Source organism: Mytilus trossulus, chromosome 14, assembly GCF_036588685.1.
Source record: "Mytilus trossulus isolate FHL-02 chromosome 14, PNRI_Mtr1.1.1.hap1, whole genome shotgun sequence".
In the NCBI taxonomy this organism is placed as follows: Eukaryota; Metazoa; Mollusca; class Bivalvia; order Mytilida; family Mytilidae; genus Mytilus; species Mytilus trossulus.
In genome coordinates, this window is record NC_086386.1 from 65,824,064 (window position 1) to 65,851,314 (window position 27,251).

Here is a 27,251-nt window from a genome sequence, read left to right on the forward strand (position 1 = left end):
GTTCAGTATTTTCTTAGTTTTACTTTCCACACACCAATAGTAGAACTTTTGCGTAAAGTTTCTGATATTAACCATCAAAACTTGACCTTGTTCACTGATCCATGAAATCACGTCGAGGTCAATGAAAACTGTCTAGTGGCTACGAGGATCTTGCAAGGTACGCATATACTAAATATAGATATCATATTATACATACAAAAGATATTACCATTATCAAATTTAAAAAAATCTTATATTCATTTAAGTAGTCACCAAAAGTAGCAGGCTGGACAATAAAATAGAAAAACTCACCGGTATCATGCCAACAACTGGTTTACAATAATTGTGTAAATCCGATGCAAAAGGGTTCAAAACTTGATCGTAAAGGGCTTTTTGAAGCATTTTTTCCTAATTTCGGCTATTTTTATAGTCGGGCGCCCCAGTAACCCTTAAATCGCATCTGTGCCACATATTCACTAAAGCTTTTGTTGCTTATTCTATTGGCTTTCTTGTGGTATATAGGATATACCTGTTATTATGGGATTCAAGGGTTCAAAACTTGATCGTAAAGGGCTTTTTGAAGCATTTTTTCCTAATTTCGGCTATTTTTATATTCGGGCCCTCAATTATCCCTCAAATCGCATCTGTGCCACATATTAACTATATAGCTTTTGTTTCTTATTTTATTAGCTTTCTTATGGTATATAGGATATACCTGTAATTAGGGGATTCGAGGGTTCAAAACTTGATCGTAAAGGACTTGGGTAAGCTTTTTTCCTCATTTCGGCTATTTTTATATTCGGAAGCCCCAGTACCCCTGAAATCGCATCTGTGCCACATATTCACTATAGACATTTTGTTTTTTATTTTATAAGCTTTCTTGTGGTATATAAGATATACCTGTAAATAGGGGATTCAAGGGTTCAAAACTTGATCATAAAGGGCTTGGGGAAGCTTTTTTCCTAATTTCAGCTATTTTTATATTCGGGCGCTCCAGAGAACCCCTTAAATCGCATCTGTGCCACATATTCACTATGCAGCTTTTGTTGCGTATTTTATAAGCTTTCTTTTGGCATACAGGATATACCTGTAATTAGGGGATTCAAGGGTTCAAAACTTGATCGTAAAGGGCTTGGGGAAGCTTTTTTCCCAATTTCAGCTATTTTTATATTCGGGCGCCCCAGAACCCCTGAAATCGCATCTGTGCCACATATTCACTATACATCTTTTGTTGCTGATTTTATTAGCTTGTACAGTATATAGGATATACCTGTAATTAGGGGATTCAAGTGTTCAAAACTTGATCATAAAGGGCTTGGGGAAGCTTTTTTCCTAATTTCAGCTATTTTTATATTCGGGCGTCCCAGTCACCCCTTAAATCGCATCTGTGCCACATATTCACTAAAAAACTTTTGTTCCTTATTTTATTCGCTTTCTTGTGGTATGTAGAATATACCTGTTATTAGGGGATTCAAGGGTTCAAAACTTGATCGTAAAGGGTTTGGGGAAGCTTTTTTCCTAATTTCAGCTATTTTTATATTCGGGCGCCCCAGAACCCCTGAAATCGCATCTGTGTCACATATTAACTGTATAGCTTTTGTTCCTTATTTTATTAGCTTTCTTGTGGTATATAGGATATACCTGTAATTAGGGGATTCAAGGATTCAAAACTTGATCGTAAAGGGCTTTGGAAAGCATTTTTTCCTAATATCGGCTATTTTTATATTCGGGCGCCCTAGTACCCCTGCAATCGCATCTATGGCACATATTCACTATATAGCTTTTGTTCCTTATTTTATTAGCTTTCTTGTGGTATATAGGATATACCTGTAATTAGAGGATTCAAGGGTTCAAATCTTGATCGTAAAGGGCTTGGGGAAGCATTTTTTCCTAATTTCGGCTACTTTTATATTCGGGCGCCCCAGTACCCCTTAAATCGCATCTGTGCCACATATTAACTGTATAGCTTTTGTTCCTTATTTTATTAGCTTTCTTGTGGTATATAGGATATACCTGTAATTAGGGGATTCAAGGATTCAAAACTTGATCATAAAGGGCTTTGGAAAGCATTTTTTCGTAAGTTCGGCTATTTTTATATTCGGGCGCCCCAGTAACCCCTTAAACCGCATCTGTGCCACATATTAACTAAATAGCTTTTGTTCCTTATTTTTTTAGCTTTCTTGTGTTATATAGTATATAATTAGGGGATTCAAGGGTTCAAAACTTGATCGCAAAGGGCTTTGGGAAGCATTTTTTCCTAATTTCGGCATTTTATATATTCGGGCGCCCTAGTACCCTTTGAATCGCATCTGTGCCACATATTCACTATAAAAGTTTTGTTCCTCGTTCTATTAGCTTTCTTAGGATATATAGGATATACCCGTAATTAGGGGATTCAAGGGTTCAAAACTCGATCGTAACGTTCTTGTTTAAGTATTTTTTCCTCAGATTCGGCCGTTTTTGGTACTCGGACCCTCCATTATCCCTTAAATCGCATCTGTGCCACATATTCACTATATAGCTTTTGTTTCTCATTCTATTAGCTTTCTAAGGATATATAAGATATACCCGTAATTAGGGGATTCAAGGGTTCAAAACTCGATCGTAACGTTCTTGTTGAAGTATTTTTCCTTAGATACCAACTAATCGACCCTTTGAAAAAACATATTCGAAAAGGTAACCAATTCAACGCTGTCATTAATTCTTTGAACTATTGTTGATATTCGTATTAATTTTGTTTTTATCAGCAAATTAAATACCATTGACATTGATCTACAATCTGTCGATTCCTGTATCTTTGCATTGCACAATGTAATGTTTTTTATGATCTTATGGACACTTAATCCATGTTGAATGTGCACTGATTGCTAATATAGTCTTTATAGATGCATTATTAGCAAGAATTTGCTATGTAATAGCTGTTAGTTATTGAGAGAACTCTCAGGTCTGCACTAAGTGTTTTTTGTTGTTAGGATGTACAAGTACCCGGCAACGTTCCCTCTACGTTTTTGTTATATGGATTTCTGTGTGTATGCATTTCATGAGTTAAGCCATTTGCAACTGATATTATTTACATCGCGATGACAGCGAGGATATTTCGATGTATTGTTGCAACAGAGGTTTCTACTTACAAAACTTTCGTTTTTGACCTCAAACCTATGTACATTATCGTTTGCAAAATAACATATATTTCTTATCGCCTGTTACTAATTCAATTCTTTGATGATTACTCATAAAAAGATTACTCATTTGTTATATAGATTAATAATATGAAACTGTTGGTTGTTTGAAATATTTATATAGGTAAAAAATCATTGATATTTTTGCACTCGCTTTCCTGGGAAAAATTTGGTTGATTATATAGGGAAGCAATGAAGCATGACTGGAGCGGGCCGGGCCCCCTTAGGTCAGTCAGAAGCCCCCCTCCCCCTTTTAGGAAAAGTTCTGGATCCGCCATTGGAAGGCTGTACTGTGACCTGAAGCTGTTATGGTCTGTGGCATTCGTTATCATACCACATCTGTTTTCTAATATATATATATAATGTTTATACAACTCGTCTAAACATCAACCCAACAATGTTAGATCTGTAACTGCTTTCGCAAATATAAGTGTTTATATCTACAAGTAGATACTAGTTATTCAATCTGATAAACTTGAATAGTGAATAGTGCAAAAAAACACAGTTCACTATTCATGAATTTTGAATAGTGAAAAGTGAATAGTGAATAGTGAACGTACTTCAGCCCGGTTGTATATTTTTGTGAGATGACAACATATTTCAGAACCGATGATTGGTACGAAAACATTAATTTATAGTAGCTGTAAATTAAGGCCATAGTTATTTTATTTTTAGTGTAACGGGAGTGAACGTTGTGATGTTCGTAACTATATAGTTTCCCGTCTTGTTTCCTGTTTCCCTGGTTCTGAGATATTATAATCAGATAATAAGTAATTTATAAGTTCTGATGATTTATTAAAGCTCTATCTATTGGTGTCCATACACTTTAAATACAGTGGTCGACGTTCTTACCATCAATCTATAGTTTTCCCAAGGGTTTTTCTAGCAGCCGTCAGTATGACGTATATAATCCGGGCTATCTCGGGACTACGCGCAGCTGTTAGTGTACCCACAAAAGACCCGACCGGGCTCGGGACCAAAGAAAGTGTCCCGACCGGAAGTATAATATAATAGTAAGAACGTCAACCGCTACACTCCCCCCTTCTTAAGACCTAATGGGCAACAGCCAATGCACATTAGTTCCCAAGAAGGTACAAAATATAATTTAAAAACATGCACTCAACAATTAACAATTTAAAACTGGTAATAAATTAATGTTCATCAATAAAAGAAAATTCAATGTTATATCGATCTCTGCATACACAGTTCATCACTATCCAACGTTCTAGGTGTAATCGGTAAGTATAATCAAATACAGTAATTATTGTCACATTTTAAATAAACAGTTCATCTTTAAAATAAACACATGGCACGAGCATGACGAGTAACAGCATGCAGAATTCAATGTATCGTGATGGAAGTAACAAAATGTTTGACGAAAAATAGATATATAAATGGTTAATGTTCGAATTTCACAAGTTTAGAATTAGCAAAGCAGCATGAATATTGACGACTATCAAATGACTAAGATTCCATCTCGGCCGGGAACAAGTTTTCCCTCCATTTAACTTCCGACAGTTGTCTTTTGAGCTCCCTGTTTTCTGATTCCAGCTTTCTTCTCAACTGTTTCTCCTTCTGCAGGGACGGTCCTTCCTTCCTAAGTGTTTCCAGCTTGCCCTTCGCTGCCTCCCTCTGTCTGCCTATCTTATCCATCAGATCGCACAAGGTGCGAATATGCTCCTGTATATCATCGATGGTCTCTGGTATAGGAGGAATATAAACTTCCTTTACGTCCATGCCACAGATCTGAGAAGAGTTGTCCATTGAAGCGGTTAGAGATTCAAAGATTGGTAGGTGGCTTTCCCTGGCAGGTCTATTCCGATAATCCTCAATACTCACTCTGGTTTTGGTGGAGATAATTGGAGCTGATGAAGGTTTAGGTGCAGTTGTAGAAATACCATGAGAGGTGACTGGCAGACAGGATGGAATGTGAACATTGAATTGGATATCATCATCTAGGTTATAGGCTGATGTTAATACCTTGGAAATGACCATAGGAGATGGAACAACATATGATGTCACACTGGCTTGAGATGCGGTGGCTAAAACCTTTGAAGTTACTGAAGCTGATACGGTGGTAGATGTGGTTGCAGCAGTGGATATGTTAGGAGCAGTTACTGTGGTAGATGTGGTGGGTTTTGAAGAGTCTACACTCTTTTGCGTCCTTCCCTTAAATATGAAGAATCCAGGGTTGATGAAGTTCCTGCTGTGCTCAATTATCTTTCTGGACTTCAGTGTGATCTCCTCAAGCCTGGTATCATTCTTTTCTCCATGAATAAATTTAATATGAGACTTCATGTCCGACCTTCTCCTCAGAACACTGCGGCAGTATTGAATCGGGCATTCATATTTCTGCACAGATGATATGTGCCTCTCCTCCCAATGCCTGGAGTACTTTGTCTTTGTTAAAAACCTCCCCCCAAAGTCACAATCTGCGATTGGACAACGCATGTCCGTTGAATAATAGAATTCTATAAATTTTTCATTATCGAAAATTTCATCCTCTGCCATTATATTCAGTGGTTCTTCTGTAGACATTATCAGCTGAAAGCAAACAAATATAAAGCATTGTAGTTATCTGTTATTCGCATTAAGATGTTTCATCCAGTACACTTAACTAATTATTTAAAGCAACAACATGCTTATAATAGTCCGTAAAAACCATCCCTAAGACCATTATATATAGTCTTGTCAGTACCTCACAAGTACGTGGCTACGGAACAACCTTGGTATCTAGGTTCAATGTTAGTAATATACACAACCGAAAGCGTGTTTGCCCATGGTTTCCAATAAAAATAATGTAAATACATACATTACCATAATACCTATCCTAACGAGTGTACCTGAATTGCATCGCATAACGAGTTTCAGCCTCTTTTTACATAAATATAGTACATTGTCCAGTTGCAGACCTCTCTATGTCGATAAATGACTTCCTAAATGTTTATCTACTTTAAAACCTCCCCCCTTTTTAAGCGTAAAACGCTATATAATCCCTAATACTTTTATGACCGGACAATTTGGACAGTGCAATGAAATTAGTTTTTTAGACAACATTTAATTGTTTTAATATATATTAAGGTTTTGCATGTATTTAATTATTCTAGACTTTGTCGTAAATTTAGGCATAAGTGTTTTACACGGATTATGTGTCATAATCTTGGACAAAGGTCTAAATTCATTTACTCTATTCATTTCATTATTTATTCTCTGTGACAGTTTGGACTATAATTTACAAATACGTGTCGGACACTAATTACTCTTTTTATCCATTGTTATTTCTTATTTGTCATCTGTTAATCTGCTTAATCCTTTAATCGCTTGTGCTTATATATATTGTTATTGTTTGTATGTTACATTACATTTAGTTTGGAGTTTGTTGTTCGGTCTTGCCGGACTGCTGAAATAAAAGTTTAAGGAGCGAATCTTCCTTCTTGATTTACATATAGTCGAATAGCCATTTCACCCGGCTATATCTGGTGTTAGGACGTACGGGCAACGCATCTTTCGGATACCTTGTTCTACCTGTGAAGCTGTTCCCCCAGCAAACAGAAAAATGGATACGCAGAGAACCAGAAATTTTGGCCGAAACTGGAGATACCAGATGTCTGATAATGGAGCTACCTTTCAGACCAGAAATTCAACACAACATATGGACAACTGCCTATGTAAGTTTTGTGGAAAGACTGTGAACAATCAATTTCATTTTAGACAATGTATAGCAAAAACGTCATTTTGCTATAAGTGCAGAAGTTTTGGACATTACGCCAGAATGTGTAGTTATCACAGACAACCGGACGTGAAAGTTGTCAAAGTTAAATCGAAATCAAAATTACGCCGCGACGCAGAAAGGATGAGGATATTCAAAGAAAACAAAGCTATGTCAATTTTTCCTTGTGCGGAACTTACCACTATTGAACTGATGGACTTCTTTCCCTCCTTTAATTATGATAGAGAATTCATTGATAGCGTTATACTCAAGCACGACCGAGTGCATTCAGAGAGAGTGAAGTTTGAAATCAAAAGTGTTCATTACGAAAAGAAATTCAAAGAGCTGAAACAAGAGCATAACAGTGTAATTCGCAATTTAGAAAAATTTCAAAAACAAGGTGCAAATGATAAAAAAGAAATAGAAAAATTACAGGAACGCAATACGGATCTTAAAGCAGTTCATTCTCGGATATACGATCAAAGATGTAAAGCCATCGACCAGCAATATCAATTACAGCGCGACAAAGAACGTATGTTGAATCGAATCACAACACTAGAAGACGAACTGGACAATATTCGTAAAAATACAAGAGAAGATAATCATCCAAATCAAAACTATCGTTACAGAGGACGCTACAATCACGGAAGAAACTTTAGGAACAATTTCAGTTAAATATGATATTAAGACCCGGGACGTGTCTTCAGGAGCCGCGGGAATATATGACCGGACAATTTGGACAGTGCAATGAAATTAGTTTTTTAGACAACATTTAATTGTTTTAATATATATTAAGGTTTTGCATGTATTTAATTATTCTAGACTTTGTCGTAAATTTAGGCATAAGTGTTTTACACGGATTATGTGTCATAATCTTGGACAAAGGTCTAAATTCATTTACTCTATTCATTTCATTATCTATTCTCTGTGACAGTTTGGACTATAATTTACAAATACGTGTCGGACTCGGAATTATATCTAGCCAAATTTTCGGTTTCAAACAATTGCAGTTACACGAACAATTTCTTTCATTATTAAAAGTTATGGGGGTGCCCATTTGCAAAAACAAACCAGGTTCTGGCGAGGTTCGAACTCGCGACCTTCTGCGTGTAAAGCAGACGTGATAACCACTACACCACAGAACCGGACAATGTACTTATCAAATATTTTCGAACTTATACTTCAGTTTATATATCATGTGAAAATCGCTAAACAAATAGGCATATCATCAGAGTCTAACTTGTGCCTCTCAGCTTAGATTGCTATAGCACACACAGGTTAAAATGAAACCACTGACACACATGGGGAGAGCAAGATAAAAAGAAAAGTTTTCAACTGCACTCTTCCATATTTCAGAATGTATCACGTACTTCTTTTAGGTTTTATAAGTGCTTCCTATAAGTTTGCACGAAGGACTTTTCAAATGTTTAATACAATGTTCTTAATAAAAAATCACAGTAATGCAAATGAGTATTAAAAAACCACCAATACGCCAATGATCAGTCGGACAGCTGACTAATAAATAAATAAATAAGACACAATTCATTAATGGTTTCCGTGGTGTAGTGGTTATCACATCCGCTTAACACGCGGAAGGTCCTGAGTTCAATCCTCAGCGGAAACATACTTTTTTTCGGCTTGGACAAGTTTTTTTTGTTTTTTTTTCTTACATTGCCCCGGCACTGACGCGTCAACTTATACAAATGAGAGAGTCTTTAATCGGGAAATTTTCTTCTTTTTTTTTTTTTTATGTTAAAGGTGTAATACCACCAAATCATGGTACGTCACATCCGGTTGCATACGAAAGTAGGTCTAAAAAAATATTCCCTTGAATTTGACCGTTGTAGGTAATTAATCCTACATTTTATTGCAGTAAAACTATTTCTGAGTCATAAACAAATGTCTTGGGTATTTCAAAATACCATTATTTTTTATTTGCGATTTCTATAGAAAATTTTGTAATCTTGAGGTTGCATGGTGACTAAACCTTGTACACAGATTTCTATAGAAAATTTTGTAATCTTGAGGTTGCATGGTGACTAAACCTTGTACACAGATAGCATAAGGGGAGAAATTTGATTGGTTAACTTCCAATGATGGTTATTTTCTTATATGCAATGAAATGTTATGTGAAACTTTTTCTATAGAACTGGACAGGATAAAACTTTACTCATGCCAAGTATTTCTTTATTTGAAACAAAGATAAATTCTACACAATTTTTTGAAAAGTGCAAATTTAACAAAGACTAATAGGGGAAAATCAATGGTGGTATTACACCTAAATAGCTCTTTTTAACTAAAAAAAAAAAAGAAGAAGAAAAAGAAAGCAGGATTAACAACACTTCATTTCCTAGACGGTTTACTACGAAATCTCAAATTGTAATAATTTCAAAATCGAGAGGAAATTGCATAAAATAGATATGTCATTTTGCTACATGTATCATACGGAACCAACAATCATTCTCAGGCAGCAATGACTTTTATTGTTTCATTGCATTTAAGGCGAGTGCATCATGAAAGGTGCACTTGAATAGGCCCCTATTTGTTTTGCTTTTTAGTAAATGTACGCCTATCATTTGTCAACTTGTTTAAGTTAGCTATATTATCGGCACAATTGCATGTATAGTTATCCTCTTTTAATTCGAATCCGAAGTTTAACAATTTGAGAAAACGGTAGGATTTACTATTCGGATTTTCATTAAAACTGTAAAAGTTCTCAATACAGCTACTATAAATTGTAACACGTTAAAAGCAATTGCTGTGGTTGGTTTTTTTTCTCTCGTTTTTTTCTTCTTTCTTCAACTGACACAATTTAACCGCCATTCAGTATGATATATAACACGTTAGATAATGTTACGTCGTACCAAATGTCAGTTTCTGAACCATTCTGTCATCTCCCAAAAGCTATATAGACTTTACATTTGCCTCAGTATGCATACTGTTTAGGAGATGATAGGTTTTTCATTAGATTGCTACATGACCTTGGGTGCTAACAAATATTTCTGAATTATATCTAGCCAAATTTTCGGTTTCAAACAATTGCAGTTACACGAACAATTTCTTTCATTATTAAAAGTTATGGGGGTGCCCATTTGCAAAAACAAACCAGGTTCTGGCGAGGTTCGAACTCGCGACCTTCTGCGTGTAAAGCAGACGTGATAACCACTACACCACAGAACCGGACAATGTACTTATCAAATATTTTCGAACTTATACTTCAGTTTATATATCATGTGAAAATCGCTAAACAAATAGGCATATCATCAGAGTCTAACTTGTGCCTCTCAGCTTAGATTGCTATAGCACACACAGGTTAAAATGAAACCACTGACACACATGGGGAGAGCAAGATAAAAAGAAAAGTTTTCAACTGCACTCTTCCATATTTCAGAATGTATCACGTACTTCTTTTAGGTTTTATAAGTGCTTCCTATAAGTTTGCACGAAGGACTTTTCAAATGTTTAATACAATGTTCTTAATAAAAAATCACAGTAATGCAAATGAGTATTAAAAAACCACCAATACGCCAATGATCAGTCGGACAGCTGACTAATAAATAAATAAATAAGACACAATTCATTAATGGTTTCCGTGGTGTAGTGGTTATCACATCCGCTTAACACGCGGAAAGTCCTGAGTTCAATCCTCAGCGGAAACATACTTTTTTTCGGCTTGGACAAGTTTTTTTTGTTTTTTTTTCTTACATTGCCCCGGCACTGACGCGTCAACTTATACAATAGAGAGAGTCTTTAATCGAGGAATTTTCTTCTTTTTTTTTTTTTTTATGTTAAAGGTGTAACACCACCAAATCATGGTACGTCACATCCGGTTGCATACGAAAGTAGGTCTAAAAAAATATTCCCTTGAATTTGACCGTTGTAGGTAATTAATCCTACATTTTATTGCAGTAAAACTATTTCTGAGTCATAAACAAATGTCTTGGGTATTTCAAAATACCATTATTTTTTATTTGCGATTTCTATAGAAAATTTTGTAATCTTGAGGTTGCATGGTGACTAAACCTTGTACACAGATAGCATAAGGGGAGAAATTTGATTGGTTAACTTCCAATGATGGTTATTTTCTTATATGCAATGAAATGTTATGTGAAACTTTTTCTATAGAACTGGACAGGATAAAACTTTACTCATGCCAAGTATTTCTTTATTTGAAACAAAGATAAATTCTACACAATTTTTTGAAAAGTGCAAATTTAACAAAGACTAATAGGGGAAAATCAATGGTGGTATTACACCTAAATAGCTCTTTTTAACTTAAAAAAAAAAGAAGAAGAAAAAGAAAGCAGGATTAACAACACTTCATTTCCTAGACGGTTTACTACGAAATCTCAAATTGTAATAATTTCAAAATCGAGAGGAAATTGCATAAAATAGATATGTCATTTTGCTACATGTATCATACGGAACCAACAATCATTCTCAGGCAGCAATGACTTTTATTGTTTCATTGCATTTAAGGCGAGTGCATCATGAAAGGTGCACTTGAATAGGCCCCTATTTGTTTTGCTTTTTAGTAAATGTACGCCTATCATTTGTCAACTTGTTTAAGTTAGCTATATTATCGGCACAATTGCATGTATAGTTATCCTCTTTTAATTCGAATCCGAAGTTTAACAATTTGAGAAAACGGTAGGATTTACTATTCGGATTTTCATTAAAACTGTAAAAGTTCTCAATACAGCTACTATAAATTGTAACACGTTAAAAGCAATTGCTGTGGTTGGTTTTTTTTTCTCGTTTTTTTCTTCTTTCTTCAACTGACACAATTTAACCGCCATTCAGTATGATATATAACACGTTAGATAATGTTACGTCGTACCAAATGTCAGTTTCTGAACCATTCAGTCATCTTCTAAAAGCTATATAGACTTTACATTTGCCTCAGTATACATACTGTTTAGGAGATGATAGGTTTTTCAATAGATTGTTACATGACCTTGTGTGCTAACAAATATTTCTGAATTATATCTAGCCAAATTTTCGGTTTCAAACAATTGCAGTTACACGAACAATTTCTTTCATTATTAAAAGTTATGGGGTGCCCATTTGCAAAAACAAACCAGGTTCTGGCGAGGTTCGAACTCGCGACCTTCTGCGTGTAAAGCAGACGTGATAACCACTACACCACAGAACCGGACAATGTACTTATCAAATATTTTCGAACTTATACTTCAGTTTATATATCATGTGAAAATCGCTAAACAAATAGGCATATCATCAGAGTCTAACTTGTGCCTCTCAGCTTAGATTGCTATAGCACACACAGGTTAAAATGAAACCACTGACACACATGGGGAGAGCAAGATAAAAAGAAAAGTTTTCAACTGCACTCTTCCATATTTCAGAATGTATCACGTACTTCTTTTAGGTTTTATAAGTGCTTCCTATAAGTTTGCACGAAGGACTTTTCAAATGTTTAATACAATGTTCTTAATAAAAAATCACAGTAATGCAAATGAGTATTAAAAAACCACCAATACGCCAATGATCAGTCGGACAGCTGACTAATAAATAAATATATAAGACACAATTCATTAATGGTTTCCGTGGTGTAGTGGTTATCACATCCGCTTAACACGCGGAAGGTCCTGAGTTCAATCATCAGCGGAAACATACTTTTTTTCGGCTTGGACAAGTTTTTTTTGTTTTTTTTTTCTTACATTGCCCCGGCACTGACGCGTCAACTTATACAATAGAGAGAGTCTTTAATCGAGGAATTTTCTTCTTTTTTTTTTTTTTATGTTAAAGGTGTAAGTTTTTTTTGTTTTTTTTTTTCTTACATTGCCCCGGCACTGACGCGTCAACTTATACAATAGAGAGAGTCTTTAATCGAGGAATTTTCTTCTTTTTTTTTTTTTTATGTTAAAGGTGTAACACCACCAAATCATGGTACGTCACATCCGGTTGCATACGAAAGTAGGTCTAAAAAAATATTCCCTTGAATTTGACCGTTGTAGGTAATTAATCCTACATTTTATTGCAGTAAAACTATTTCTGAGTCATAAACAAATGTCTTGGGTATTTCAAAATACCATTATTTTTTTATTTGCGATTTCTATAGAAAATTTTGTAATCTTGAGGTTGCATGGTGACTAAACCTTGTACACAGATAGCATAAGGGGAGAAATTTGATTGGTTAACTTCCAATGATGGTTATTTTCTTATATGCAATGAAATGTTATGTGAAACTTTTTCTATAGAACTGGACAGGATAAAACTTTACTCATGCCAAGTATTTCTTTATTTGAAACAAAGATAAATTCTACACAATTTTTTGAAAAGTGCAAATTTAACAAAGACTAATAGGGGAAAATCAATGGTGGTATTACACCTAAATAGCTCTTTTTAACTTAAAAAAAAAAGAAGAAGAAAAAGAAAGCAGGATTAACAACACTTCATTTCCTAGACGGTTTACTACGAAATCTCAAATTGTAATAATTTCAAAATCGAGAGGAAATTGCATAAAATAGATATGTCATTTTGCTACATGTATCATACGGAACCAACAATCATTCTCAGGCAGCAATGACTTTTATTGTTTCATTGCATTTAAGGCGAGTGCATCATGAAAGGTGCACTTGAATAGGCCCCTATTTGTTTTGCTTTTTAGTAAATGTACGCCTATCATTTGTCAACTTGTTTAAGTTAGCTATATTATCGGCACAATTGCATGTATAGTTCTCTTTTAATTCGAATCCGAAGTTTAACAATTTGAGAAAACGGTAGGATTTACTATTCGGATTTTCATTAAAACTGTAAAAGTTCTCAATACAGCTACTATAAATTGTAACACGTTAAAAGCAATTGCTGTGGTTGGTTTTTTTTTTCTCGTTTTTTTCTTCTTTCTTCAACTGACACAATTTAACCGCCATTCAGTATGATATATAACACGTTAGATAATGTTACGTCGTACCAAATGTCAGTTTCTGAACCATTCAGTCATCTTCTAAAAGCTATATAGACTTTACATTTGCCTCAGTATACATACTGTTTAGGAGATGATAGGTTTTTCAATAGATTGTTACATGACCTTGTGTGCTAACAAATATTTCTGAATTATATCTAGCCAAATTTTCGGTTTCAAACAATTGCAGTTACACGAACAATTTCTTTCATTATTAAAAGTTATGGGGTGCCCATTTGCAAAAACAAACCAGGTTCTGGCGAGGTTCGAACTCGCGACCTTCTGCGTGTAAAGCAGACGTGATAACCACTACACCACAGAACCGGACAATGTACTTATCAAATATTTTCGAACTTATACTTCAGTTTATATATCATGTGAAAATCGCTAAACAAATAGGCATATCATCAGAGTCTAACTTGTGCCTCTCAGCTTAGATTGCTATAGCACACACAGGTTAAAATGAAACCACTGACACACATGGGGAGAGCAAGATAAAAAGAAAAGTTTTCAACTGCACTCTTCCATATTTCAGAATGTATCACGTACTTCTTTTAGGTTTTATAAGTGCTTCCTATAAGTTTGCACGAAGGACTTTTCAAATGTTTAATACAATGTTCTTAATAAAAAATCACAGTAATGCAAATGAGTATTAAAAAACCACCAATACGCCAATGATCAGTCGGACAGCTGACTAATAAATAAATATATAAGACACAATTCATTAATGGTTTCCGTGGTGTAGTGGTTATCACATCTGCTTAACACGCGGAAGGTCCTGAGTTCAATCCTCAGCGGAAACATACTTTTTTTCGGCTTGGACAAGTTTTTTTTGTTTTTTTTTTTCTTACATTGCCCCGGCACTGACGCGTCAACTTATACAATAGAGAGAGTCTTTAATCGAGGAATTTTCTTCTTTTTTTTTTTTATGTTAAAGGTGTAAGTTTTTTTTTTTTTTTTTTCTTACATTGCCCCGGCACTGACGCGTCAACTTATACAATAGAGAGAGTCTTTAATCGAGGAATTTTCTTCTTTTTTTTTTTTTTTATGTTAAAGGTGTAACACCACCAAATCATGGTACGTCACATCCGGTTGCATACGAAAGTAGGTCTAAAAAAATATTCCCTTGAATTTGACCGTTGTAGGTAATTAATCCTACATTTTATTGCAGTAAAACTATTTCTGAGTCATAAACAAATGTCTTGGGTATTTCAAAATACCATTATTTTTTATTTGCGATTTCTATAGAAAATTTTGTAATCTTGAGGTTGCATGGTGACTAAACCTTGTACACAGATAGCATAAGGGGAGAAATTTGATTGGTTAACTTCCAATGATGGTTATTTTCTTATATGCAATGAAATGTTATGTGAAACTTTTTCTATAGAACTGGACAGGATAAAACTTTACTCATGCCAAGTATTTCTTTATTTGAAACAAAGATAAATTCTACACAATTTTTTGAAAAGTGCAAATTTAACAAAGACTAATAGGGGAAAATCAATGGTGGTATAACACCTAAATAGCTCTTTTTAACTTAAAAAAAAAAGAAGAAGAAAAAGAAAGCAGGATTAACAACACTTCATTTCCTAGACGGTTTACTACGAAATCTCAAATTGTAATAATTTCAAAATCGAGAGGAAATTGCATAAAATAGATATGTCATTTTGCTACATGTATCATACGGAACCAACAATCATTCTCAGGCAGCAATGACTTTTATTGTTTCATTGCATTTAAGGCGAGTGCATCATGAAAGGTGCACTTGAATAGGCCCCTATTTGTTTTGCTTTTTAGTAAATGTACGCCTATCATTTGTCAACTTGTTTAAGTTAGCTATATTATCGGCACAATTGCATGTATAGTTATCCTCTTTTAATTCGAATCCGAAGTTTAACAATTTGAGAAAACGGTAGGATTTACTATTCGGATTTTCATTAAAACTGTAAAAGTTCTCAATACAGCTACTATAAATTGTAACACGTTAAAAGCAATTGCTGTGGTTGGTTTTTTTTTTCTCGTTTTTTTCTTCTTTCTTCAACTGACACAATTTAACCGCCATTCAGTATGATATATAACACGTTAGATAATGTTACGTCGTACCAAATGTCAGTTTCTGAACCATTCAGTCATCTTCTAAAAGCTATATAGACTTTACATTTGCCTCAGTATACATACTGTTTAGGAGATGATAGGTTTTTCAATAGATTGTTACATGACCTTGTGTGCTTACAAATATTTCTGAATTATATCTAGCCAAATTTTCGGTTTCAAACAATTGCAGTTACACGAACAATTTCTTTCATTATTAAAAGTTATGGGGTGCCCATTTGCAAAAACAAACCAGGTTCTGGCGAGGTTCGAACTCGCGACCTTCTGCGTGTAAAGCAGACGTGATAACCACTACACCACAGAACCGGACAATGTACTTATCAAATATTTTCGAACTTATACTTCAGTTTATATATCATGTGAAAATCGCTAAACAAATAGGCATATCATCAGAGTCTAACTTGTGCCTCTCAGCTTAGATTGCTATAGCACACACAGGTTAAAATGAAACCACTGACACACATGGGGAGAGCAAGATAAAAAGAAAAGTTTTCAACTGCACTCTTCCATATTTCAGAATGTATCACGTACTTCTTTTAGGTTTTATAAGTGCTTCCTATAAGTTTGCACGAAGGACTTTTCAAATGTTTAATACAATGTTCTTAATAAAAAATCACAGTAATGCAAATGAGTATTAAAAAACCACCAATACGCCAATGATAAGTCGGACAGCTGACTAATAAATAAATATATAAGACACAATTCATTAATGGTTTCCGTGGTGTAGTGGTTATCACATCCGCTTAACACGCGGAAGGTCCTGAGTTCAATCCTCAGCGGAAACATACTTTTTTTCGGCTTGGACAAGTTTTTTTTGTTTTTTTTTCTTACATTGCCCCGGCACTGACGCGTCAACTTATACAATAGAGAGAGTCTTTAATCGAGGAATTTTCTTCTTTTTTTTTTTTTATGTTAAAGGTGTAAGTTTTTTTTGTTTTTTTTTTCTTACATTGCCCCGGCACTGACGCGTCAACTTATACAATAGAGAGAGTCTTTAATCGAGGAATTTTCTTCTTTTTTTTTTTTTTATGTTAAAGGTGTAACACCACCAAATCATGGTACGTCACATCCGGTTGCATACGAAAGTAGGTCTAAAAAAATATTCCCTTGAATTTGACCGTTGTAGGTAATTAATCCTACATTTTATTGCAGTAAAACTATTTCTGAGTCATAAACAAATGTCTTGGGTATTTCAAAATACCATTATTTTTTATTTGCGATTTCTATAGAAAATTTTGTAATCTTGAGGTTGCATGGTGACTAAACCTTGTACACAGATAGCATAAGGGGAGAAATTTGATTGGTTAACTTCCAATGATGGTTATTTTCTTATATGCAATGAAATGTTATGTGAAACTTTTTCTATAGAACTGGACAGGATAAAACTTTACTCATGCCAAGTATTTCTTTATTTGAAACAAAGATAAATTCTACACAATTTTTTGAAAAGTGCAAATTTAACAAAGACTAATAGGGGAAAATCAATGGTGGTATAACACCTAAATAGCTCTTTTTAACTTAAAAAAAAAAGAAGAAGAAAAAGAAAGCAGGATTAACAACACTTCATTTCCTAGACGGTTTACTACGAAATCTCAAATTGTAATAATTTCAAAATCGAGAGGAAATTGCATAAAATAGATATGTCATTTTGCTACATGTATCATACGGAACCAACAATCATTCTCAGGCAGCAATGACTTTTATTGTTTCATTGCATTTAAGGCGAGTGCATCATGAAAGGTGCACTTGAATAGGCCCCTATTTGTTTTGCTTTTTAGTAAATGTACGCCTATCATTTGTCAACTTGTTTAAGTTAGCTATATTATCGGCACAATTGCATGTATAGTTATCCTCTTTTAATTCGAATCCGAAGTTTAACAATTTGAGAAAACGGTAGGATTTACTATTCGGATTTTCATTAAAACTGTAAAAGTTCTCAATACAGCTACTATAAATTGTAACACGTTAAAAGCAATTGCTGTGGTTGGTTTTTTTTTTCTCGTTTTTTTCTTCTTTCTTCAACTGACACAATTTAACCGCCATTCAGTATGATATATAACACGTTAGATAATGTTACGTCGTACCAAATGTCAGTTTCTGAACCATTCAGTCATCTTCTAAAAGCTATATAGACTTTACATTTGCCTCAGTATACATACTGTTTAGGAGATGATAGGTTTTTCAATAGATTGTTACATGACCTTGTGTGCTTACAAATATTTCTGAATTATATCTAGCCAAATTTTCGGTTTCAAACAATTGCAGTTACACGAACAATTTCTTTCATTATTAAAAGTTATGGGGTGCCCATTTGCAAAAACAAACCAGGTTCTGGCGAGGTTCGAACTCGCGACCTTCTGCGTGTAAAGCAGACGTGATAACCACTACACCACAGAACCGGACAATGTACTTATCAAATATTTTCGAACTTATACTTCAGTTTATATATCATGTGAAAATCGCTAAACAAATAGGCATATCATCAGAGTCTAACTTGTGCCTCTCAGCTTAGATTGCTATAGCACACACAGGTTAAAATGAAACCACTGACACACATGGGGAGAGCAAGATAAAAAGAAAAGTTTTCAACTGCACTCTTCCATATTTCAGAATGTATCACGTACTTCTTTTAGGTTTTATAAGTGCTTCCTATAAGTTTGCACGAAGGACTTTTCAAATGTTTAATACAATGTTCTTAATAAAAAATCACAGTAATGCAAATGAGTATTAAAAAACCACCAATACGCCAATGATAAGTCGGACAGCTGACTAATAAATAAATATATAAGACACAATTCATTAATGGTTTCCGTGGTGTAGTGGTTATCACATCCGCTTAACACGCGGAAGGTCCTGAGTTCAATCCTCAGCGGAAACATACTTTTTTTCGGCTTGGACAAGTTTTTTTTGTTTTTTTTTCTTACATTGCCCCGGCACTGACGCGTCAACTTATACAATAGAGAGAGTCTTTAATCGAGGAATTTTCTTCTTTTTTTTTTTTTATGTTAAAGGTGTAAGTTTTTTTTGTTTTTTTTTTCTTACATTGCCCCGGCACTGACGCGTCAACTTATACAATAGAGAGAGTCTTTAATCGAGGAATTTTCTTCTTTTTTTTTTTTTTATGTTAAAGGTGTAACACCACCAAATCATGGTACGTCACATCCGGTTGCATACGAAAGTAGGTCTAAAAAAATATTCCCTTGAATTTGACCGTTGTAGGTAATTAATCCTACATTTTATTGCAGTAAAACTATTTCTGAGTCATAAACAAATGTCTTGGGTATTTCAAAATACCATTATTTTTTATTTGCGATTTCTATAGAAAATTTTGTAATCTTGAGGTTGCATGGTGACTAAACCTTGTACACAGATAGCATAAGGGGAGAAATTTGATTGGTTAACTTCCAATGATGGTTATTTTCTTATATGCAATGAAATGTTATGTGAAACTTTTTCTATAGAACTGGACAGGATAAAACTTTACTCATGCCAAGTATTTCTTTATTTGAAACAAAGATAAATTCTACACAATTTTTTGAAAAGTGCAAATTTAACAAAGACTAATAGGGGAAAATCAATGGTGGTATAACACCTAAATAGCTCTTTTTAACTTAAAAAAAAAAGAAGAAGAAAAAGAAAGCAGGATTAACAACACTTCATTTCCTAGACGGTTTACTACGAAATCTCAAATTGTAATAATTTCAAAATCGAGAGGAAATTGCATAAAATAGATATGTCATTTTGCTACATGTATCATACGGAACCAACAATCATTCTCAGGCAGCAATGACTTTTATTGTTTCATTGCATTTAAGGCGAGTGCATCATGAAAGGTGCACTTGAATAGGCCCCTATTTGTTTTGCTTTTTAGTAAATGTACGCCTATCATTTGTCAACTTGTTTAAGTTAGCTATATTATCGGCACAATTGCATGTATAGTTATCCTCTTTTAATTCGAATCCGAAGTTTAACAATTTGAGAAAACGGTAGGATTTACTATTCGGATTTTCATTAAAACTGTAAAAGTTCTCAATACAGCTACTATAAATTGTAACACGTTAAAAGCAATTGCTGTGGTTGGTTTTTTTTTTCTCGTTTTTTTCTTCTTTCTTCAACTGACACAATTTAACCGCCATTCAGTATGATATATAACACGTTAGATAATGTTACGTCGTACCAAATGTCAGTTTCTGAACCATTCAGTCATCTTCTAAAAGCTATATAGACTTTACATTTGCCTCAGTATACATACTGTTTAGGAGATGATAGGTTTTTCAATAGATTGTTACATGACCTTGTGTGCTTACAAATATTTCTGAATTATATCTAGCCAAATTTTCGGTTTCAAACAATTGCAGTTACACGAACAATTTCTTTCATTATTAAAAGTTATGGGGTGCCCATTTGCAAAAACAAACCAGGTTCTGGCGAGGTTCGAACTCGCGACCTTCTGCGTGTAAAGCAGACGTGATAACCACTACACCACAGAACCGGACAATGTACTTATCAAATATTTTCGAACTTATACTTCAGTTTATATATCATGTGAAAATCGCTAAACAAATAGGCATATCATCAGAGTCTAACTTGTGCCTCTCAGCTTAGATTGCTATAGCACACACAGGTTAAAATGAAACCACTGACACACATGGGGAGAGCAAGATAAAAAGAAAAGTTTTCAACTGCACTCTTCCATATTTCAGAATGTATCACGTACTTCTTTTAGGTTTTATAAGTGCTTCCTATAAGTTTGCACGAAGGACTTTTCAAATGTTTAATACAATGTTCTTAATAAAAAATCACAGTAATGCAAATGAGTATTAAAAAACCACCAATACGCCAATGATAAGTCGGACAGCTGACTAATAAATAAATATATAAGACACAATTCATTAATGGTTTCCGTGGTGTAGTGGTTATCACATCCGCTTAACACGCGGAAGGTCCTGAGTTCAATCCTCAGCGGAAACATACTTTTTTTCGGCTTGGACAAGTTTTTTTTGTTTTTTTTTTCTTACATTGCCCCGGCACTGACGCGTCAACTTATACAATAGAGAGAGTCTTTAATCGAGGAATTTTCTTCTTTTTTTTTTTTTATGTTAAAGGTGTAAGTTTTTTTTGTTTTTTTTTTCTTACATTGCCCCGGCACTGACGCGTCAACTTATACAATAGAGAGAGTCTTTAATCGAGGAATTTTCTTCTTTTTTTTTTTTTTATGTTAAAGGTGTAACACCACCAAATCATGGTACGTCACATCCGGTTGCATACGAAAGTAGGTCTAAAAAAATATTCCCTTGAATTTGACCGTTGTAGGTAATTAATCCTACATTTTATTGCAGTAAAACTATTTCTGAGTCATAAACAAATGTCTTGGGTATTTCAAAATACCATTATTTTTTATTTGCGATTTCTATAGAAAATTTTGTAATCTTGAGGTTGCATGGTGACTAAACCTTGTACACAGATAGCATAAGGGGAGAAATTTGATTGGTTAACTTCCAATGATGGTTATTTTCTTATATGCAATGAAATGTTATGTGAAACTTTTTCTATAGAACTGGACAGGATAAAACTTTACTCATGCCAAGTATTTCTTTATTTGAAACAAAGATAAATTCTACACAATTTTTTGAAAAGTGCAAATTTAACAAAGACTAATAGGGGAAAATCAATGGTGGTATAACACCTAAATAGCTCTTTTTAACTTAAAAAAAAAAGAAGAAGAAAAAGAAAGCAGGATTAACAACACTTCATTTCCTAGACGGTTTACTACGAAATCTCAAATTGTAATAATTTCAAAATCGAGAGGAAATTGCATAAAATAGATATGTCATTTTGCTACATGTATCATACGGAACCAACAATCATTCTCAGGCAGCAATGACTTTTATTGTTTCATTGCATTTAAGGCGAGTGCATCATGAAAGGTGCACTTGAATAGGCCCCTATTTGTTTTGCTTTTTAGTAAATGTACGCCTATCATTTGTCAACTTGTTTAAGTTAGCTATATTATCGGCACAATTGCATGTATAGTTATCCTCTTTTAATTCGAATCCGAAGTTTAACAATTTGAGAAAACGGTAGGATTTACTATTCGGATTTTCATTAAAACTGTAAAAGTTCTCAATACAGCTACTATAAATTGTAACACGTTAAAAGCAATTGCTGTGGTTGGTTTTTTTTTTCTCGTTTTTTTCTTCTTTCTTCAACTGACACAATTTAACCGCCATTCAGTATGATATATAACACGTTAGATAATGTTACGTCGTACCAAATGTCAGTTTCTGAACCATTCAGTCATCTTCTAAAAGCTATATAGACTTTACATTTGCCTCAGTATACATACTGTTTAGGAGATGATAGGTTTTTCAATAGATTGTTACATGACCTTGTGTGCTTACAAATATTTCTGAATTATATCTAGCCAAATTTTCGGTTTCAAACAATTGCAGTTACACGAACAATTTCTTTCATTATTAAAAGTTATGGGGTGCCCATTTGCAAAATCAAACCAGGTTCTGGCGAGGTTCGAACTCGCGACCTTCTGCGTGTAAAGCAGACGTGATAACCACTACACCACAGAACCGGACAATGTACTTATCAAATATTTTCGAACTTATACTTCAGTTTATATATCATGTGAAAATCGCTAAACAAATAGGCATATCATCAGAGTCTAACTTGTGCCTCTCAGCTTAGATTGCTATAGCACACACAGGTTAAAATGAAACCACTGACACACATGGGGAGAGCAAGATAAAAAGAAAAGTTTTCAACTGCACTCTTCCATATTTCAGAATGTATCACGTACTTCTTTTAGGTTTTATAAGTGCTTCCTATAAGTTTGCACGAAGGACTTTTCAAATGTTTAATACAATGTTCTTAATAAAAAATCACAGTAATGCAAATGAGTATTAAAAAACCACCAATACGCCAATGATCAGTCGGACAGCTGACTAATAAATAAATATATAAGACACAATTCATTAATGGTTTCCGTGGTGTAGTGGTTATCACATCCGCTTAACACGCGGAAGGTCCTGAGTTCAATCCTCAGCGGAAACATACTTTTTTTCGGCTTGGACAAGTTTTTTTTGTTTTTTTTTTCTTACATTGCCCCGGCACTGACGCGTCAACTTATACAATAGAGAGAGTCTTTAATCGAGGAATTTTCTTCTTTTTTTTTTTTATGTTAAAGGTGTAAGTTTTTTTTGTTTTTTTTTTCTTACATTGCCCCGGCACTGACGCGTCAACTTATACAATAGAGAGAGTCTTTAATCGAGGAATTTTCTTCTTTTTTTTTTTTTTTATGTTAAAGGTGTAACACCACCAAATCATGGTACGTCACATCCGGTTGCATACGAAAGTAGGTCTAAAAAAATATTCCCTTGAATTTGACCGTTGTAGGTAATTAATCCTACATTTTATTGCAGTAAAACTATTTCTGAGTCATAAACAAATGTCTTGGGTATTTCAAAATACCATTATTTTTTATTTGCGATTTCTATAGAAAATTTTGTAATCTTGAGGTTGCATGGTGACTAAACCTTGTACACAGATAGCATAAGGGGAGAAATTTGATTGGTTAACTTCCAATGATGGTTATTTTCTTATATGCAATGAAATGTTATGTGAAACTTTTTCTATAGAACTGGACAGGATAAAACTTTACTCATGCCAAGTATTTCTTTATTTGAAACAAAGATAAATTCTACACAATTTTTTGAAAAGTGCAAATTTAACAAAGACTAATAGGGGAAAATCAATGGTGGTATTACACCTAAATAGCTCTTTTTAACTTAAAAAAAAAAGAAGAAGAAAAAGAAAGCAGGATTAACAACACTTCATTTCCTAGACGGTTTACTACGAAATCTCAAATTGTAATAATTTCAAAATCGAGAGGAAATTGCATAAAATAGATATGTCATTTTGCTACATGTATCATACGGAACCAACAATCATTCTCAGGCAGCAATGACTTTTATTGTTTCATTGCATTTAAGGCGAGTGCATCATGAAAGGTGCACTTGAATAGGCCCCTATTTGTTTTGCTTTTTAGTAAATGTACGCCTATCATTTGTCAACTTGTTTAAGTTAGCTATATTATCGGCACAATTGCATGTATAGTTATCCTCTTTTAATTCGAATCCGAAGTTTAACAATTTGAGAAAACGGTAGGATTTACTATTCGGATTTTCATTAAAACTGTAAAAGTTCTCAATACAGCTACTATAAATTGTAACACGTTAAAAGCAATTGCTGTGGTTGGTTTTTTTTTCTCGTTTTTTTCTTCTTTCTTCAACTGACACAATTTAACCGCCATTCAGTATGATATATAACACGTTAGATAATGTTACGTCGTACCAAATGTCAGTTTCTGAACCATTCAGTCATCTTCTAAAAGCTATATAGACTTTACATTTGCCTCAGTATACATACTGTTTAGGAGATGATAGGTTTTTCAATAGATTGTTACATGACCTTGTGTGCTAACAAATATTTCTGAATTATATCTAGCCAAATTTTCGGTTTCAAACAATTGCAGTTACACGAACAATTTCTTTCATTATTAAAAGTTATGGGGTGCCCATTTGCAAAAACAAACCAGGTTCTGGCGAGGTTCGAACTCGCGACCTTCTGCGTGTAAAGCAGACGTGATAACCACTACACCACAGAACCGGACAATGTACTTATCAAATATTTTCGAACTTATACTTCAGTTTATATATCATGTGAAAATCGCTAAACAAATAGGCATATCATCAGAGTCTAACTTGTGCCTCTCAGCTTAGATTGCTATAGCACACACAGGTTAAAATGAAACCACTGACACACATGGGGAGAGCAAGATAAAAAGAAAAGTTTTCAACTGCACTCTTCCATATTTCAGAATGTATCACGTACTTCTTTTAGGTTTTATAAGTGCTTCCTATAAGTTTGCACGAAGGACTTTTCAAATGTTTAATACAATGTTCTTAATAAAAAATCACAGTAATGCAAATGAGTATTAAAAAACCACCAATACGCCAATGATCAGTCGGACAGCTGACTTATAAATAAATATATAAGACACAATTCATTTATGGTTTCCGTGGTGTAGTGGTTATCACATCCGCTTAACACGCGGAAGGTCCTGAGTTCAATCCTCAGCGGAAACATACTTTTTTTCGGCTTGGACAAGTTTTTTTTTGGTTTTTTTTTCTTACATTGCCCCGGCACTGACGCGTCAACTTATACAAATGAGAGAGTCTTTAATCGAGAAATTTTCTTCTTTTTTTTTTTTATGTTAAAGGTGTAATACCACCAAATCATGGTACGTCACATCCGGTTGCATACGAAAGTAGGTCTAAAAAAATATTCCCTTGAATTTGACCGTTGTAGGTAATTAATCCTACATTTTATTGCAGTAAAACTATTTCTGAGTCATAAACAAATGTCTTGGGTATTTCAAAATACCATTATTTTTTATTTGCGATTTCTATAGAAAATTTTGTAATCTTGAGGTTGCATGGTGACTAAACCTTGTACACAGATAGCATAAGGGGAGAAATTTGATTGGTTAACTTCCAATGATGGTTATTTTCTTATATGCAATGAAATGTTATGTGAAACTTTTTCTATAGAACTGGACAGGATAAAACTTTACTCATGCCAAGTATTTCTTTATTTGAAACAAAGATAAATTCTACACAATTTTTTGAAAAGTGCAAATTTAACAAAGACTAATAGGGGAAAATCAATGGTGGTATTACACCTAAATAGCTCTTTTTAACTAAAAAAAAAGAAGAAGAAAAAGAAAGCAGGATTAACAACACTTCATTTCCTAGACGGTTTACTACGAAATCTCAAATTGTAATAATTTCAAAATCGAGAGGAAATTGCATAAAATAGATATGTCATTTTGCTACATGTATCATACGGAACCAACAATCATTCTCAGGCAGCAATGACTTTTATTGTTTCATTGCATTTAAGGCGAGTGCATCATGAAAGGTGCACTTGAATAGGCCCCTATTTGTTTTGCTTTTTAGTAAATGTACGCCTATCATTTGTCAACTTGTTTAAGTTAGCTATATTATCGGCACAATTGCATGTATAGTTATCCTCTTTTAATTCGAATCCGAAGTTTAACAATTTGAGAAAACGGTAGGATTTACTATTCGGATTTTCATTAAAACTGTAAAAGTTCTCAATACAGCTACTATAAATTGTAACACGTTAAAAGCAATTGCTGTGGTTGTTTTTTTTTTTCTCGTTTTTTTCTTCTTTCTTCAACTGACACAATTTAACCGCCATTCAGTATGATATATAACACGTTAGATAATGTTACGTCGTACCAAATGTCAGTTTCTGAACCATTCAGTCATCTTCTAAAAGCTATATAGACTTTACATTTGCCTCAGTATACATACTGTTTAGGAGATGATAGGTTTTTCAATAGATTGTTACATGACCTTGTGTGCTAACAAATATTTCTGAATTATATCTAGCCAAATTATCGGTTTCAAACAATTGCAGTTACACGAACAATTTCTTTCATTATTAAAAGTTATGGGGTGCCCATTTGCAAAAACAAACCAGGTTCTGGCGAGGTTCGAACTCGCGACCTTCTGCGTGTAAAGCAGACGTGATTTTTTTTTTTTTATCTTTATTAAAATCAAACATCATATAATACAAATAAAACAAATTATAAAATCAATTGTCCTTGATTGTTCTCATTATAGCTATATGCTATACTTTGTATTCACAATACTGTTATTTCTCATTTCAGGTACACAATAATTATTACAATTTAAAGACTAGAACATTGTCTGTTTCTTCTAACAAAGGGTTATCCATTAAAAACTTTTTTTGAAATATATGACTCATATTATGACATCGACAGAGATAGACATACATATATGTTACATAATGTTTTAATGTATATTGAAATAATTTTATCAAATTTACACTAGAATAACCACTATTCAACAAGTTTCTCCTTCTGAAGATACAAAATCTGGCAACAGACATAAAAAAATTAAGAAAAGAATCATTCACACCTTTCATATGCCATCTCAATCCCAAAATCAATAGTTCCTCACTTCTTACTAAACTAATCTTATCTGAATCACAGTTTTCAAATATTCTAACTAATAAGGATGACAAATAATTATGAAAATCTTCAAGTTTATCACAATTCATAAATATATGCAGGATGTCTTCCTTTTCACTGCAACACACTTTACAGATATTATCATCAACTAAACCTATCTTTTGAAGTTTTACATTAGTAAAAATACAGTTATGTAACACCTTAAAGTCTAACTCAACCAAATTAGAAGGTTTCCAATACATATTGACATGT

General features: G+C 33.8%; 18 non-coding genes across 18 annotated transcripts; 9 read left to right on the forward strand and 9 right to left on the reverse strand.

Annotated features, from left to right (window-relative positions):
* Positions 1-7,939: 7,939 nt before the first annotated feature.
* On the reverse strand, positions 7,940-8,012 carry Trnav-uac (transfer RNA valine (anticodon UAC)). Its single transcript has one exon. It is a non-coding gene; the product is annotated as a tRNA-Val (tRNA).
* A 406-nt stretch (positions 8,013-8,418) lies between these two features.
* Positions 8,419-8,491, forward strand: Trnav-aac (transfer RNA valine (anticodon AAC)). The gene has a single exon. It is a non-coding gene; the product is annotated as a tRNA-Val (tRNA).
* Positions 8,492-9,974: 1,483 nt separating this feature from the next.
* Trnav-uac (transfer RNA valine (anticodon UAC)) lies at positions 9,975-10,047 on the reverse strand. Its single transcript has one exon. It is a non-coding gene; the product is annotated as a tRNA-Val (tRNA).
* A 406-nt stretch (positions 10,048-10,453) lies between these two features.
* Positions 10,454-10,526, forward strand: Trnav-aac (transfer RNA valine (anticodon AAC)). Its single transcript has one exon. It is a non-coding gene; the product is annotated as a tRNA-Val (tRNA).
* A 1,423-nt stretch (positions 10,527-11,949) lies between these two features.
* On the reverse strand, positions 11,950-12,022 carry Trnav-uac (transfer RNA valine (anticodon UAC)). The gene has a single exon. It is a non-coding gene; the product is annotated as a tRNA-Val (tRNA).
* Positions 12,023-12,428: 406 nt separating this feature from the next.
* On the forward strand, positions 12,429-12,501 carry Trnav-aac (transfer RNA valine (anticodon AAC)). Its single transcript has one exon. It is a non-coding gene; the product is annotated as a tRNA-Val (tRNA).
* Positions 12,502-14,043: 1,542 nt separating this feature from the next.
* On the reverse strand, positions 14,044-14,116 carry Trnav-uac (transfer RNA valine (anticodon UAC)). Its single transcript has one exon. It is a non-coding gene; the product is annotated as a tRNA-Val (tRNA).
* Positions 14,117-14,522: 406 nt separating this feature from the next.
* Positions 14,523-14,595, forward strand: Trnav-aac (transfer RNA valine (anticodon AAC)). The gene has a single exon. It is a non-coding gene; the product is annotated as a tRNA-Val (tRNA).
* A 1,542-nt stretch (positions 14,596-16,137) lies between these two features.
* On the reverse strand, positions 16,138-16,210 carry Trnav-uac (transfer RNA valine (anticodon UAC)). Its single transcript has one exon. It is a non-coding gene; the product is annotated as a tRNA-Val (tRNA).
* A 406-nt stretch (positions 16,211-16,616) lies between these two features.
* Positions 16,617-16,689, forward strand: Trnav-aac (transfer RNA valine (anticodon AAC)). The gene has a single exon. It is a non-coding gene; the product is annotated as a tRNA-Val (tRNA).
* A 1,541-nt stretch (positions 16,690-18,230) lies between these two features.
* Trnav-uac (transfer RNA valine (anticodon UAC)) lies at positions 18,231-18,303 on the reverse strand. The gene has a single exon. It is a non-coding gene; the product is annotated as a tRNA-Val (tRNA).
* Positions 18,304-18,709: 406 nt separating this feature from the next.
* Positions 18,710-18,782, forward strand: Trnav-aac (transfer RNA valine (anticodon AAC)). The gene has a single exon. It is a non-coding gene; the product is annotated as a tRNA-Val (tRNA).
* A 1,541-nt stretch (positions 18,783-20,323) lies between these two features.
* Positions 20,324-20,396, reverse strand: Trnav-uac (transfer RNA valine (anticodon UAC)). Its single transcript has one exon. It is a non-coding gene; the product is annotated as a tRNA-Val (tRNA).
* A 406-nt stretch (positions 20,397-20,802) lies between these two features.
* Positions 20,803-20,875, forward strand: Trnav-aac (transfer RNA valine (anticodon AAC)). Its single transcript has one exon. It is a non-coding gene; the product is annotated as a tRNA-Val (tRNA).
* A 1,542-nt stretch (positions 20,876-22,417) lies between these two features.
* On the reverse strand, positions 22,418-22,490 carry Trnav-uac (transfer RNA valine (anticodon UAC)). The gene has a single exon. It is a non-coding gene; the product is annotated as a tRNA-Val (tRNA).
* Positions 22,491-22,896: 406 nt separating this feature from the next.
* On the forward strand, positions 22,897-22,969 carry Trnav-aac (transfer RNA valine (anticodon AAC)). The gene has a single exon. It is a non-coding gene; the product is annotated as a tRNA-Val (tRNA).
* Positions 22,970-24,510: 1,541 nt separating this feature from the next.
* Trnav-uac (transfer RNA valine (anticodon UAC)) lies at positions 24,511-24,583 on the reverse strand. Its single transcript has one exon. It is a non-coding gene; the product is annotated as a tRNA-Val (tRNA).
* A 406-nt stretch (positions 24,584-24,989) lies between these two features.
* Positions 24,990-25,062, forward strand: Trnav-aac (transfer RNA valine (anticodon AAC)). Its single transcript has one exon. It is a non-coding gene; the product is annotated as a tRNA-Val (tRNA).
* Positions 25,063-27,251: the final 2,189 nt, after the last annotated feature.